The 11311-nt window shown below is 39.3% G+C and overlaps 1 long non-coding RNA gene across 1 annotated transcript; it reads left to right on the top strand.

The window, feature by feature from the left end:
* Positions 1–4631: 4631 nt before the first annotated feature.
* On the top strand, positions 4632–10899 carry LOC127746513 (uncharacterized). Its single transcript, XR_008008181.1, has 4 exons — positions 4632–4836; positions 4938–5037; positions 5120–5272; positions 10745–10899. It is a non-coding gene; the product is annotated as an uncharacterized LOC127746513 (long non-coding RNA).
* Positions 10900–11311: the final 412 nt, after the last annotated feature.

The raw sequence follows: 11311 nt of genomic DNA, 5'->3' as shown, positions 1-11311 counted from the left end.
ACTATGAAGTCTATACTCAGAGTTTTGGATTTTTCCCCCTTTCCAAAGGTAGTATGAAGGGGTAAGAATCCCAGTGGCTTTATTGGCGTGTCGCCTAGCCCGTATAAGGTGTCGGGGTAGGCTCTTAGCTCCCTCTCATCCAACCCTAGCTTGTCAAACGCGGGTTTGAAAAGGATGTCAGCCGAGCTTCCTTGATCTACTAGAGTTCTGTGGAGATGGGCATTGGCTAGGATCATGGTTATCACCACTGGATCGTCGTGTCCAGGGATTACTCCTTGCCCATCCTCCTTTGTAAATGAGATGGTGGGAAGGTCGGGCGATTCGCTCCCGACCTAGTAGACTCGCTTGAGGTGTCTCTTGTGAGAGGACTTGGTAAGTCCCCCTCCGGCGAATCCACCTGAGATCATATGTATATGTCTCTCCGGAGTCTGCGGTAGTGGGTCTCTTTTATCCGCGTCATCTCGCTTTCTCTTCCCGTGATTGTCCGACCTTTCCATGAGATATCTGTCAAGTCGGCCTTCTCTGGCCAGCTTTTCTATCACATTTTTGAGGTCGTAACAGTCATTTGTTGAGTGACCATATATTTTATGGTACTCGCAGTAATCGCTGCGACTCCCCCCTTTTTATTTTTAATGGGCCTGGGAGGCGGCAGCCTTTCAGTATTGCAAATTTCTCTGTATACGTCCACTATAGAAACCTTTAGAGGAGTATAAGAGTGATATTTCCTGGGTCTGTCGAGACCGAGGTCTTCTTTCTTCTTGGGCTCCCTCTCCCTCTCTTTTATCGAGGGAGGGTGCCCAGGTCGCCAACTCGACTCTCTCAGTCTGGCATTTTCCTCCATGTTGATGTACTTTTCCGCTCTCTCCTGTACATCACTCAAAGAGGTCGGGTGCCTTTTTGATATGGACTGTGAGCAGGGTCCTTCCCTAAGTCCATTTACTAATCCCATGATAACTGCCTCTGTGGGCAGATCTTGAATTTCCAAACACGCTTTGTTGAACCTTTTCATGTAATCACGCAGAGGTTCCCCGACCTCCTGTTTAACTCCCAGGAGGCTCGGTGCGTGTTTTTCTTTATCCTTCTGGATGGAGAATCGCATCAGAAATTTTCTTGAGAGGTTCTCAAAGCTGGTAACTGATCTTGGAGGGAGGCTATCGAACCACTTCATCGCCGCTTTTGACAGGGTGGTCGGAAAAGCCTTGCAATGTGTTGCATCAGAAGCATCAGCCAGATACATCCGACTTTTGAAATTGCTTAAATGATGCTTTGGGTCTGTGGTTCCGTCATAGAGGTTCATATCAGGGCTTTTGAAGTTTCTTGGAACCTTCGCCCTCATTATGTCCTCGCTGAACGGGTCCTCTCCTCCCAAGGGCGACTCTTCTCGGTTGCCGCGGGAGTTTCGGCCTTTAAGGGAGGATTCAAGCTTTGAGTTTTTCTTCTAACTCTTTTCGTCGTTCTATTTCCTCCCTGAGGTTTCGCTCTGCCTCTCGTTGTCATTCTCGTTCCTGTTCCAGTTGCTCCAGACGACCTTGGTGGCCGTGGACCAGCCCCATTAGCTCGATTGCATGGGGTGGCCCTTCCTTTCCGGAATCTCGTCCTTTCGAGGAATTTGCCTTTGGGTTTTTGAGCCCAGAGGTGCCTTCTTTATGCTGGTCGCTGGTTCCTTGATGAAGGGTCAGGTCTGCGTCATTGTTTCCGGTATCTGGATTTTCTTGCCCGGAATCAGATGCTGTATGTCCATCTTCAGGTGAGTTGTCTGCCATTACTGGTTGATCTCTCGGCTCCCCGGCAACGGCGCCAATGTTACGTTGGGTAATCAGAGATAATGGGCTTGACTCGTTAGGTTGGCCCAATCGTTAGTGGAGGGAAACCTTCGAAGAGAATCGTGCTTTTGGGCGTCCGTCCGACTTGTGAGTAGGAGTGAATGGGAGTGGTACCTGCAAAGACACTCCGACGCTCAAGTCAGCAAGGGTGCAAGCAGGTCTAGAGAGTATTGGGACCTAGAGATACCTGAGGGATGTCAGTGTATTTATAGTGGTGAACCAATAACCACCGTTGGAGTAGTTCCACTTTTCAGGGTGTATAATCGTTCCTTTATCTTAGGGAGGTTACGATATGGCTTCTGGAAGTGGGTAGAGCGATTTTAGGGGAAGTTACTCATTTGAATGTGTGTTTATCTGCCAGCTAATCTTCGTCCCCGACTTCTTTGGGGTAAGTCCTGGTGAGAACCGACTTCGTAGGGAGAAGGTCGGTATAGGGCGAGACTCAATCTTTTGGATTGGGCTTTTCGTGGGGTTCTGGGCCTTATCATTGGGCCAGGGTATGAACACTATGTAATTAGAATTTTTTTTGGGTGACTATTAGAAAATTTAAGAATAGAGAAAAATGTTTATTGTATATTTGAATATAATAAATTGAAACGCAGTCGTTGAGAGTTCAGAGCAAATAGTTTTTGGTCATAAAATTGGAATCTTAGAGATTTAAAACTCGAGCTAAAAATAGTCAACAGAAGTGTAGCCATTGGAGGGATTAGTTCGGGTTCACTGTTTAAAAGTGACCCGTTTCCGTCTTGTTTCAAGTTCGGCCGGGTCTATGGCCCTACCCACGACCAAACTAACATATCAGAATGTTCTAACAAAAAATCAATCAGTAAGGACATAAGGTTGGGGCTTCATCATCAGATAAGAAGAAAATAAAAACACAATAAAATAAAATATCGGTATCTTGGATAAAAAGAAAGGTAGTGGTAATTTTGGTTTACTCCTGGGTTATTTGGTTATGATTAAATTATAATTCTTGAATTTAAAAAGAAAAGGCTATATTAAGTAGAAAGGCCCAAAATGTCATGTTGGACCTGGTTACAAATCTCAGATGGTGTTTCCTCCAACCACACAACATTTGGTCTGATAAGAATTGTGTTAGCTAATGCATATGCAACTAAGTTTTCATCTCTTTTCACATGTGAGATTTGATGAGTTAAATCTCAAAATAATCTTTAGATTAGTATCGTACACTAAAATCATCTATGAGATTCTAATTGTACTAATTTTGTCTCTGAGATTGACAAAAATGCACCACGTTAGTCCTTGATCCATTTTCAATTAACGGCGTGATGACATGGTTTGACGACGTGGTATGTTAGTGACATGTGTCACTCCATGATTTGGCCACGTGTAATGGTATGATGATGTGTTGACCAGTGACACATGGCATGCTGACGTGGATGGTTGTGCCACGTGTCATAATGCTATTTGGCCACGTGTCTGTTTGTACCATGTGTCGTAATAGTATTCGTCCACGTGTCATCCATAATGTCATGATTGTAGATGCACCGAATTAGTCCCTCACTTTGCGTTAAGTGACTCATTTTAATCCCTAAAATTGAATGTCGTGCACTAAACTAGTCCGTTCACTAATTTTTTCTATAAATTTAAAATTATCAATATCTTTGAATCCATTAATTTCAATTATATTTTTTCACATGTTATTTAAATACAAGTGCTTTTATAAAATATTTTTTTCTTGCGGGTACCTTGAACCGCTGTCTTGGAATTGACGTGAAGATATTTCAAGCACCCCCACTACTATCTCCGACCTCTTTCATCTAGACTAAGGAGGTCGGAGATGGTAGTGAGGGTGCTTGAAGTGCCTTCAGTCTAGTCCATTTACACATAATAAAAATGTGTATTTCATAAAAACCAGAAAAATGTGTATTTTAGTTCTTAACTTCTTGTTAAAAATATATTTTTTTATGAAAAAATGTATCTAATCAATCATATAAGTCTTTTTTTATAATAACATACTTATATATTACAAAATTTACCAATGTTAAATTATTATAGAAAAAAATTATATAATTAAAACTAAAATTCTAAAAATTTTTATAAAAGCACTTGTATTTATACGATATGTGAAAAAATAGAATTGAAATTAATACATCTAAAATGTTGAAAATTTTAAATTTTTAAAAAAATAAGAAAAAAATTGGTGAAGGGACTAGTTTAGTGCATGGTATTCAATTTCAGGGACTAAAATGAGTCACTTAACGCAAAGTGAGGGACTAATTTGCAGCATCTACAATGATGACATAATAGATGTCACGTGGACGAATACTTTTGCGAAACGTGACCAAATAGCATTGTGACACGTGCCACAATATCCACGTCAGCATGCCACGCCATTGGTCAACACATCATCATACTGTTATACATGGTCAAATCATGAAGTGATACGTGTCACTAACATGCCACCTCATCAAGCCATGTCATCACGCCGTTAATGAAAAATGGGTCAGGGATTAATGTGGTGCATTTTTGTCAATCTTAAGGACGTAATTAGTGCAATTGAAATATTAGGGATGATTTTAGTGCACGACGCCAATTTCAGAGACCATTTTGGGGTTTAACTCGAGATTTGATAAGTTCTAAAGCTATACAAAAGGGCTTTACTATTAGAAACAATCAGCCCAAAAGGATTAATCTTTGTATATGTATCTAGTAAAGTAGTAATAACTTGTATGTTATCAGATTCTAAAATAAAGTCCAAAAAATAGCCTTGTCTAACAAAATCTAAGCCCAAAAAGACAGCAGTAGTCTCTACTTCGCTATCAGAGAGAACGGCTGGGAGCGGAAATGTGGCTGTAGCGACAACCTCCCCATGGTGGTTGCGGACAATGACGCTTCCTCATGAAAAAGGTTGGTGGTGGTGCAGTCCAAAACGCGAGACTGTGGCTTCCTGAAGGCGGAGATCTTAACACTACCAGAGAAGAAATCGTGGAGGTTACAGCAGCGGTGAACTTGGAGAACTGTTGCTGCGTATCCAATGCTACGCTTTCAAGTAATTTGGTCTCATTCTTAAAAAGAAAATGATTCATCTCAAACCAAATTTTTTGAATTCAATAAAAGAATAAAACTATGTGTTACTTTCCAATTTTGTAGAACATATGGGTTACCCAAGATTGTAAGGAAGTGTTATGTGAATTGGCTGATTGAAGCGTAAATGGGGAACTGAACCAGAAACACTTAGCCTAATCGCAATGTAAGAAAAGGTGAATGGTTGATTCTTCATATTCTCAGCCTTGTGGACATAAAGCTAAGCAATTAATCCTTCGCCACTGCAGGCTAAGCTTTGTGGGAAGAGAATTATGAAGGAATCTCTACATAAAATTCAGCGTTCTTGGTGGGGCTTTAGTCTGCCGAAATTGTTTCCAATTAATGATGGTTGCCAGGTTGTTCCCCCCTCACTGTGTCTGAGCTTGCTGTCGAACCAACCGGTATGTCCTCTTAACCTAAAACTCTATTATTATATTTCCAATAAAATGTGTCTTGTTGCCCTTGTATGTCGATTGGAATGGCTAGAATTTTGTCTGCCTCAAAGGAAAGAAAAGTGTTCTGAATAACGTTATGGTTCCATGATTTGTCTATTGAGTTAATAAGATTATCCAATATAGCTTGTGAATCCATATCTGACAGATTACTCCATGCTTTAAACTATTCTAATTAGGCAGCTACGGATCATCCCATATTCTAATCATTTTCCCTGTGCCAACCCTCCAAAAACCTCCTAGCTTTACGACCCACTTAGAGCCATATATACTCTGCCAGGTATAGCTAGAGTTGTGTCCTATATTTGAATCGGTGAAGAGTTGACATGGGTAATATCTGGCTTTCAAGGTCATTACAGCTAGAAAATTTGGCGATTTAATAAGCTTTCAGTCTTGTTTAGCAAGTAATGCATGATTGAAGACTTCGAAACTCCTGAACCCTGGTGCAGAATTTTACAACACACACTACTTACCGGCAAGTGCACCGGGTCGTACCAAGTAATACCTTACGTGAGTAAGGGTCGATCCCACGAGGATTGATGAGAATTTCAGAAAGGCAGATAAATAAGTTGGGAATAAAATATTGAGAAAGCAGTTAAGGTTTCAGAGTTATCTATTTTCTAGATTTATTTTTATCACTAACTAATTTAATCATGCAAGATATAATTTCATGGCAAACTATATGTGACTAGGCCCTAATTCCTTAGACCTTCCTAATCTTCTTTAAAATTCATTAATTGCCAATTCCTTGGTCAATTAATTCCAATTAGAGGGTGATGATCAATATCTAGTTTATATGCCAAAAGAATTCTAATTATCCAAAAATAAAGGGATTATATGTCACGTATCCCGTTAAATACAAACAATTAGAAATTCAGTATAATATGTTTTCAAGCTGTTGTTCAAGTAAAGAGCTTTTCCAATTTTTACAAGAACTCAATTAGAACATGTGTCATACTTCCGTTCCACCCAATATTCATTAAATTAAGAGCGAAAACAATTATTGAAATATAAATCAAAACATGAATTAAATTAGAAAGATCAAACGAATAAATCCATACAAATAGACAGAGCTCCTAACCTTAACAATGAAGGATTAGTTGCTCATGGTTCAGAGAAGAAAAATAAGGGTTCTGGTAACAATACGGTACCTGTCTAAATGTACCGAGTTTCTATTTATTACTAATCCTAATAGGTTTTAAAATCAAAAATAAAAAATAATATCTTTTCCTAAAAGATAAGATTTGAATTTAAATTCGAATTAATTAACAGATCTTCAGTTTATGGGTGGAGACCACTTGATTTGTCCATTCTGCAGCTTCTAATATGTGTTTTCTGGGCTGGAAACTGGGTCAAAAACAGCCCATAAATCGTAACCAGCATTTTCTGAATTATTGCAGATCGCGCATGTGACGCGTTCGCGTCATTTGTGCAGATTCCAGTCCACGCGTTCGCGTCAGGCACGCGATCGCGTCATTGCAATTTCTCCATTCCGCGCGGTCGCGTGAGCCATGCGTCTGCGTCGGTCTTCGCTGGTCATCTCTTTGGTTTCTTCTTTTTCTCTGCAGAAAATTTATTAAATCCCTTCGAATGCTACCTAAAATAAATAAAATTGCACAAAACTCAAAATAGCATCCATAGTGGCTAAAATATAATTAATTCTTAATTAAACTCAACAAATTAGATGCAAATTCACTAGGAAAAGATAGACAAGATGCTCACGTATCACAACACCAAACATAAACTGTTGCTTGTCCTCAAGCAACCAAAACTAATATAAGCTTATGATGTGAATTTGCATGAGAATGAAAGTTCGATTAAGCTCATGTCTCTTTTTATAGTGGGTTTATAACTGTAATCATGAATAGGTTTGGCATCTCACTCTCCTTTGAATCAAGAATGTTATTGTCATTCAGAATTAGAATCCGGATGATATTATGAATTCTCTGATCTTTACATTTCAGTTTAATCCTTGAACACAGCAAAATTTACTTTAATTTATTTTTTCTTTGGTGCTTTGCACCTTTGAGCCTAGCCGTGACTTTAAATGTTTTGTCTCAAGAGTTACTTGACACAAAAACACCACAAGCACTTAACTGGGGAACTCCCTTTGAGTTCTGATTTTTCTTTCAGTTACTCCCAGATAGTGGTGCTCAAAGCCTTTGGCATACTCTGTTAAACGCACTTGGTCTCGACTCTAAGTGTTCTGTCTCAAGGATTACTTGACACAATCACACCACAAGCATATGACTAGGGAAACAACTCTTTTGAGCTTTTAATCATGTCTGACCTCCCTAGTCATTGATGCTTAGAGCCTTGGACCTTGCTTTTATTATTGATTATTTATTTATATAATGATTTTTTTCTTTTGCTGTTTCTTTTGCTTCAAGGATTAAATTTTTGTTTATTTCAAAGAAGTCATAATAATTCTCTAAATTCCTGTTCCTTATACATCAACATCTCTTGATTCAAATTCAAATATGCACTGTTCATATCATGCATTCAAAAATTACAGAAAATACCACCATGTTTAAGTAAATAAGACTATTCTTAGAATTAAACTCAATTTCTCATGCAATACATCACTTCTTTTTCTTTTCTTTTTAGATTCAAGTTCAGTGAGTGGTACATGAAACATCTTTTCAGCATAAAATTAAAAAAAAGAAACTAAACTAGTCCTAGAATTCTAACTAATAAAGGATCATGCAACAACAAAACAAAATAGCAGAAAATCGGAACATAACATAGAAAAAGAAGGGAGGAAAAAAATATGAAAGGAACTCAACCACCTTAGTTATCCTAGTGGTCGTTTTATTCTTCAGGTTGTGCTCCTTAGTGAAGATGATTCGCCTCCCTTTTGTGCCAGAAAACCAATAAGCGCAGCGTCCAACAACACCAAACTTAAAGGTTTGCTTGTTCTCAAGCAAATAAGAACTGAAAATAGAAGAGACAAATATTATGAAAAAATAAAAGGATAAAAGAATAAGAGAGAATTAGGATTGGGATAGAGAGAGAGAGAGAAAGAAAACTGGGCGGCGAACTAGCGTGGCGCAAGCGACGCGAACGCGTGCCACGCGTTCGCGTGATTGCGTTTTAGTTAGTTCATGCGGTCGCGTCGGTCACGCGGTCGCGTGACCCATGTTATGCTTCGGGCGCGAGTGCAACCTCGCGCCTGCACAACTCTCTGTTCGAATTTAAATATTTGCCAAATTTGGGGTGACGCGATCGCGTGGGGCAAGCGATCGCGTGAGTGGCTTCAGAAGGGAATTACGCGGACACGTTGGCAACGCGGTCGCGTGATAGGGATTATGCGTCTAGCACCAGGCCAGCACCACTCCAGCACAATATTTGGTTGTGCACCCTTTTTACGTCGAAAATCAGGGCACGGCCGCGTGGGTCACGCGGTCACGTGGGATGCTAATATTCCCACATGACGCACACGAGTCGGTGATGCGGTCGCGTGGGGCGATTTGTGCCACTGGCACGCCTCCAGCCACGCTCCAGCGTGACTCTCTGTTCGTTTTTATTTTCTCCCTTCTCCTTGCGATGCGGACGCGTCGCTGATGCGGTCGCGTCACGTGGCAAATTTTTTTATATATATATATATATAGCTTGAGGTGTTTGGTTCCTGAGATAAAATAGCTGCATGATCAGAAAATTAGTAAGAACTCAATAAAAATAAATGTGAAAACTACTACTACGAAAAACAACTAAGAATGGAAAGAAACGATCATACCACGGTGGGTTGTCTCCCACCAAGCATTTTTAGTTAAAGTCCTTAAGTTGGACATGTGGTTAGCTCCTTGTCATGGTGGCTTGTTCTTGTACTGATCCAAGAATCTCCACCAATGTTTGTAATTCCAATGGCTACCGGGATCTCAAACCAGGCGTATAACACCTTTGAGCAAATTGGAGCAAGTGACAAGGCCCCAAGAGAGTTAATTATGGGAATGAGTTCCAGGGTCCCAAATCTTGCTTTTACGTCCGTCTTCTTGTGGATCACCATTATTTTCACCTGGTGGCAAGCAATCTGAATTCTCACAGAGACATCCAAACAACCTTCTAGACCTATTCAAATTAGCTCTACACCAATCCTTCCACTTTAATTTGGAGCATGAAACCATATTGAACCTTGCTTGATAACTCTTACCATTAACCATCTTCCTCTTACTCTTAATGCCACAAAGCGCTCTAAGTTGACCATCCGTCTCGAGTAGTCCATATTCAAGTGGGAAGGTAAGGATTAAGGATAGGAATTTTACCCACTTGAATGTTGTATTGGATGGTGATGGCTTTGGAAGAGGTCTTGCAAGCTCCACTCCCTTGTGTTCTTCTTTGAATTCTTCTACCTCTTTGCAAGCTTCCTCAATTTCAACCTCTTCCTCTTGGTAGCTTTCTTCTAATGCAATCTCTTCTTCATTACTTACCAAGGGCATTAGAGGTTCTGCATCTTTCTCTTCTTCTAATTGCTTGCTTATTTGGCTCATTTGCACTTCCAAGTTTCTTATTGAGGCTCTGGTTTTCTGCATAAAATTTTTCAAGATTGCTTCCAAATTATTGTTCTGTTGGGGCTGAGAAGACTGAAACTGTTGGTTATTAGAATTATTCTGTTAAAAAATATCCTGAGAACTATGATTAAAATTTTGTGGCCTCTGAGGTTGCTCTCCCTACTCAAAATTTGGGTGTTGGGTGTTGATAGTTTGGACTTGCATGCCACTCATCTGTTGAGTAAGTAGACTTAATTACTGAGTTATAAGCTTGTTCTGGGCAAGAATAGCATTAAGAGTTTCTACTTCCATAACACTCTTCTTCTGAGAAGTCTCAATATTTGATGGTGGCTCTTGACATGGGTAGAGAGATGATGGTTCTTGGTAGTTGGAACATGGAGCACTGAAGTTTCTTTGGTTTTGGCTTTGCTAACCAAAATTTTGATAGTTTCTCCATCCACCATAGTATGAATCACTACTTGGATGTAAGTAGTAACCCATGTGATCTCTTTCCATTATTTTTCCTTAGCACAAAACACCAAAAAGGATTAAACGCACCATGTGGTAAACAGGAAAGCAAAGAAGACAAAACAGAAATATTTTTATTTTTTTTTAGAGAAAAATTACTACGAGGACACCAAACTTAATTTCAGAAATTAAGAAAAATATTGGTGCTATTTATTTATTTAAATTTTTTTTTTGAAATTTTATGAAATTTTTTTTATAAAAGGAAAAAAAACAAAAAGAAAAGAAAGAAGGAAAACGTGACAGGGGAGGGGGAATGATGAGCGGATAATTTGTACGCTTTTTGACATTGTTTTTAGTATGTTTTTAGTATATTTAGTTGAGTTTTTAGTATATTTTTATTAGTTTTTAGTTAAAATTCACTTTTCTGGACTTTACTATGAGTTTGTGTGTTTTTCTGTGATTTCAGGTATTTTCTGGCTGAAATTGAGGGACCTGAGCAAAAATCTGATTCAGAGACTGAAAAGGACTGCAGATGCTGTTGGATTCTGACCTTCCTGCACTCGAAGTGGATTTTCTAGAGCTACAGAAGCCCAATTGGCGCGCTCTCAACGGCGTTGGAAAGTAGACATCCTGGGCTTTCCAGCAATATATGATAGTCCATATTTTACTCATCTTTGTAATTCTTAAGCTACTAGTTCCCTATAAATAGGACCCTTTACTATTGTATTTTTCATCTTTGGACATCTAGTTCTTAGATCATTTGGGGGCTGGCCTCACGGCCCTGCCTAGACTTTGTTCTTATGTATTTTCAATGGTGGAGTTTCTACACACCATAGATTAAGGTGTGGAGCTCTGCTGTACCTCGAGTATTAATGCAATTACTATTGTTCTTCTATTCAATTCAGCTTATTCTTGTTCTAAGATATTCATTTGCACCCAAGAACATGATGAATGTGATGATTATGTGACACTCATCATCATTCTCACTTATGAACGAGTGCCTGACAACCACTTCTGTTCTACAAGCAAACAA

This window comes from Arachis duranensis, chromosome 4 (genome assembly GCF_000817695.3).
Source record: "Arachis duranensis cultivar V14167 chromosome 4, aradu.V14167.gnm2.J7QH, whole genome shotgun sequence".
Lineage (NCBI taxonomy): Eukaryota > Viridiplantae > Streptophyta > Magnoliopsida > Fabales > Fabaceae > Arachis > Arachis duranensis.
The sequence above is the reverse complement of the archived record's forward strand: the minus strand, read 5'-3'. Positions and strand labels throughout refer to the sequence as shown.